This window comes from Phoxinus phoxinus, assembly GCF_949152265.1.
Source record: "Phoxinus phoxinus genome assembly, chromosome: 6".
In the NCBI taxonomy this organism is placed as follows: domain Eukaryota; kingdom Metazoa; phylum Chordata; class Actinopteri; order Cypriniformes; family Leuciscidae; genus Phoxinus; species Phoxinus phoxinus.
The window spans coordinates 2,603,934-2,609,286 of record NC_136881.1 but is presented as its reverse complement, the minus strand read 5'-3'; positions in this window follow the sequence as shown (position 1 = coordinate 2,609,286).

Genomic DNA, 5,353 nt, shown 5'->3' with positions numbered 1-5,353 from the left:
TAAATTTATATTCTGCCAACTCACCTGTGTTTTGGGGAGGAGATCTGGGAAATTTTGGGAGGGGTTTAGCACCTGTCATCCTTAACCTTTTATTTTAACCTTTAATTTATTTAACCTTCATCCGTACAGTCACATTATTTTGGTGACACCCATGAGAAAGACTGGTCTATGATTTTTTTTTTTTTTTTTTTTGGTAGAACTGTAGAACTATTAACTTGACAAGAGCAATGTATTTATTATCACATTTGTATATGTATATAATCTACTATTAATGTTATGGTTATATATATATATATATATATATATATATATATATAAACAAAACTTTATTATTAGCAGAATTATCACAAACATTTCTCAAGCTAATTTGAATGACATTTTCCATTGCTTTTGTGCAAAAGTCTAGACATGTTCACCTGCAGTTCCTAGTAAAGCAGCGTTCGTGCCTCGACAGTTGGACAGGAAAGCTGACAGATCAATTCCACAATCAGACCAAAGAGCACAGCTTGGTTTCTATGAAATAAAGAAGATAATAACTTTCATTTCTTCATTGTGGCCTTCAGGCCCGCTAGAGATGGAATGAGCTGGAACTGAACAAACAGTTCAATCTGATAAATATCAGTCCAATTGTTTATGGCTCCTTTGAAGCTGAAACATTTGTTTACATTCTTCACTTCTTGCTGTAGGATAAAAATTAAAAAAATGATCAAGCCAGCGCTCAATATACACATAGATTAAATGTAAAGCCTGTATCTTATTTCATGAATGATTTCTATGTTCCCTGTTAAACCGGCCAGCATGACTGATCACCAGCATATTCTGAATGCAGCTGATGATCACACTAGACTTTCTTAACCAGGTTAACCAGCAAAGAACATGCTTTGACCAGCATTACCAGTACATCATGGCTATCCTGGTCCACATGCAAGACCGGGACTAAACCACCACAAACCAACTAGGACCTGCATGGAAATTAAAGATTGATAATTAGGCTTCACCAATTTGATGACCTTTAATCCAGTGTTGTTAATGACCGTGTCAAATCAATGTGGGAAGAATCAATGTGACTGTGAATTTGGGATGGACTTTGTCTGTGTTTTGTAAACCATTTGGTGTATGTTGCCAGTCAACAGAGCTTATAGGCCAATGTCCTTCATTATGCTTCAAAAGTTTAGCTCGCATTTAAACTTTGAATTTTTTTGAACTTTAAACTTGGAACAGTGTTTTTTTATATGAAAGCTTGTTTCTGCCACAGAATAAGAAAACAAAAAAGGTAATCGTGAATTTTATTCTCACAATTCTGACTTTTTCTCGCGCAAATGCGAGTTGCTGGAATCTCACAAATCACAAAGGAAAAAAACTTTACATTTTGTTGTGAGTTTATTACATGCAATTCTGCCTTTTTGCTTTCAAATTGTAAAATAAAAAGTTGCGATTACATTTGATATTTTTTATTCCAGGGCGGAAATGAGCATCAATAGTTTTATGTTACTGATCAAGACAGAAATTAATTTTATTTGATTATGCAATTACATTTGAACAAGATTCACTTTTTTGCTATAGAGGGAGTGAAAATGTTTGAAATGGCATATAATGATTATTGCCAATAGCAGGTGAATTAAAGGGTTAGTTCATCCAAAAAAGAAAATGATCCCATAATTTAGGCCTTCAGAAGGCCTTTATTAACCCTGTGAGCTGTATGGATAACTTTTATGATGGATGGATGAGCTTTTTAGGGATTAAAAATCTCAGGTACCATTTAATCCCATTATAAAGCTCGGAAGAGCCAGGATATATATATTTTTTAATATAACTCCGTTAATATAACTCCTATAAATTGAGTTTGGCTGAAAGAAGCAAGTTATTTACACCTATGACTTGATGGTGAGTAAATTATGGGATAATTAGAATTTTTGGGTTAACTAACCCTTTAAGAATATCTAATTTTGGACATAAATATGTCTTTTAAAAAAAATGTTTTATTACAATTTATATTTTAGCATCATCAGTTGTAATATAAAATGCTACTTTTCATGGACACGTTTTTAGTTTCATAATATAACAAATATTCCACATACTGTGTCTGTCACAGAAAAAAAGGGAAAAAATACCCTATATATAAGTAATACATAATTTCATGAAGTGACAAAAATAGAAAAATATCACATATGGTCAAATGGGGATGCACCTTTTTCTAGGCGTCGATTACGGTGGTGACGTGTACCCACCAGTCATGTTGTACCCACCACCTTTTTAGGGTTGCTAGTAGGGCTGTAACGATACACCAAACCCACGATTCGGTTCGTATCACGATTTTTGACCCACGATTCGGTTCGTATCAGTTTTTTTGGGGGGGGATTTAAAAAAAAAAAAACTCCATGTTTTCGGTGCTGATGCAGTGGTGACCCGTTCATGTAACATGTAAGGGTGGCGCTGCCAATCAAGCACTTAAGCTGTCACAAAAAAACGGCAAAAGTAATGATTATGAATATGTCAAATATAGCAAGGAGACATTTTAATTGTTTATTAATAAACAAGTGTTTTCTGTGTCGGCTGCAGAGATGAACTTGACGATGCTGACTCGCGATCTTCACAGTAGTGAACGCGGCAGAGAGAAACACACATTTCATACGGATTACATAGTTTTCTTTCGTTTTGAATTGTTCTGTTTAAAAGTATGACTTCAAGCGTTCTGTAGATAATATATATATTTCTCAGGTATGTGAGGCAAGTAGGCTGTGCTGAGTTTCGGTTAATTTATGAGACGAGCTCCAGTTCATGCGCCGGCGCCTCCGTGTCGTTGTGTGATATCTAGCTATTATCTGCTTTACTTATTATTTATTAAATCCAGGCAAATGGTTGATGAAACATTGATTGCAATTAAGATACAATTAATACAAAACGAAATTCGCTTTCTGTTTGAGGTCTCTGTGAAAGTTTTAAAGCAGTCTTTTAGTGCCGATTTCAAAGCGGTCACGTCCGTAACATTGTTTTTTCCTCAAAAATGTGAAATGTTTATGTTCTGTGGAGAGCATAGTAGCTAAAGGGAGGGAAAAAATGTATGCGTTATTGTACCCAGCACTTCTGAAAATGCACGTCCGAATGCGTCTATGTCCCAAACACATTTCAAACCAAACTGGCGCCCATGGGAAGGTGCAATTTTATAACAAAGTTTATAGCACACAGTAACAGCTGAACGCTGGTTGAAAGCTGGTCTTATCATAAATATTTGTATTATTTTGTATGTTTAGCAGGAGTCCACTTATGTTCGTTATGTTAGCTGGATTTGCAGCTCAATAAATTCTCCTTTTGGACTGAGCAGGAAGTTCTGAAAGTTACAGTATGTTTACACTGTACATCAAAGTCTCATATTAAAATATCAAGAATTTGACTCCTTTCAGTCTATTCTTAACCTTTGACTCGCTCTGCCTAAAACTGGTTCTGCTGTCCTGTCAATCAATGTTCTGTTCTTATGCTTGGCCCTCATGTTTGCTGCCATAAACGGATATTTATATGTGTGTTTGTTTTTTGTTTCTTATGAAAGTCACTTATTAACTTTTGGAGGGTGTTTGAAGAATCAGTCCAGTCTCTGAGAGGCAGAATTACACCGGAGGAGTTTGTGATTTAACAGAACAAGCGCTCTTGTAATACTCAGAATTCGGGTGAATAATACAGAGTTTGTTTTTGGCATTGTAAAATAATATGTACACTAGCACTGGTCTCTCCTTTTCCTCTCAAAATTTAACAGAGATATGTTTTATGACGACCAAATCAAACTAATAAATAGTTAATGAAAGAGTGGGTGCACTGAGAGATTTCAAAAGATTAAAATAAAATGTCAGGTAACACTTTATTTCGATGGTCCACTTTATGTTTTACTGACTAAGTAACTTTGCAACTTATTTTACCAACCCGAACCCAACAGTCTACCAATACCAATACTAAAAATACATTAACTCTCTGGTACTGTTTGTGTGTGTGTCAAAAAATACCAATTTTTTTATTATTTCAAAGAAATTATTGTACTATATTTTAGTTTGATCATGTTTTTTTTCTTTCATTTTTTGTATTTTTAGGTTTTTTTATGGTGCTAAATTTTATTTATGCATTAGTTTTAATCAATTTATTCACTTTTTGAGCATAGACCTGAAAATGAAATTTCCAGCTTAAACTTGCATGAATCTTGAATGCTTTGAAGAATTTAGTTTGGTCTCTTTTTAAAGACAACACGTGGCAGATTATTGCTGAAGTGAAGAAAGTAAAGAAAAAAAACTTTTATTTTTATGAAAAATGCACAAAAATGTCATTTTCAATTTTTATTTGAAATATATATTTTCAAAACACATTTTACTCTAAAACTGTGAGAAAATCAAAGCCATACATCTAAACAAGTCGTGCTCTAAATTTGAGGTTGATATCTCAAAAAATTAACTTTAAGTAATATTTTGCTTGGCCGCAGTACCAAACGCTTCCACTAGATGACATTCATTGTGCTCAGTTTTGACTTTTTTTCAGGACCATTTAACCTTTTTAAATCATGTCCATGATTTTTTTTTTTGTGTGTTCTCACAGCAAGTGCCAAAATCTTTACCGTTACCTTTAAAATCTTTAAGTTTCGTACAATTTCAATGAAGAATTCGTTCAAAAATTGTAACGCGGCGCCAGGGCGTTTACAGCCTTACAAATAAAGTGCAACCAAATGTCACAATTCTCCTGAATGAACCTCTAATTGATTTATCAAGAGCAAGTACCGGTAATATGATGGCAGTTTATTCACTGTACAATAATAATCTGGGTTTGATATTTTAATATAACTTTTATAGATAGGTCCTGGTTGAGATCCATTCACTTTGTTTCTCATCCCTCAATCTCTGTTGCACTTTTCCTCAAATATATGCAATATGAGTAAATATATGCAGAAATATTAATGGAAGGACCCAATTTTATTCATTTACTTTCAATTGGTGCTTAGTGAACATTAAAACTGATCATGAGAATCTGACGAAAATAACAGAAAAGCAAGATGTCTTACTAATATCAATCCCAATCCTGTAAAAAGCCTATACAATCATCTGCAATTGTATTTGAACTCAGACATCACCATATCAACATTTTGAAAAATAAAAAGCTGTTGTCACTGTTGTTATGGCAACACAAAAACTCAAAAGAATCTGTTTGGAAAACAATTATTAAATGTAATGATAAAGGGTTAAATTCCTTCTTCATAATAGTGACCTTGTATGAAATGAGAATTTCTCTTGTTGTTGTACAAATGTTTGAATCAGTGACACTTCCACAATTTCATTTTGAAAAACAATTCACTGAATGCAACCTGAATTATGGCGAACAGTTA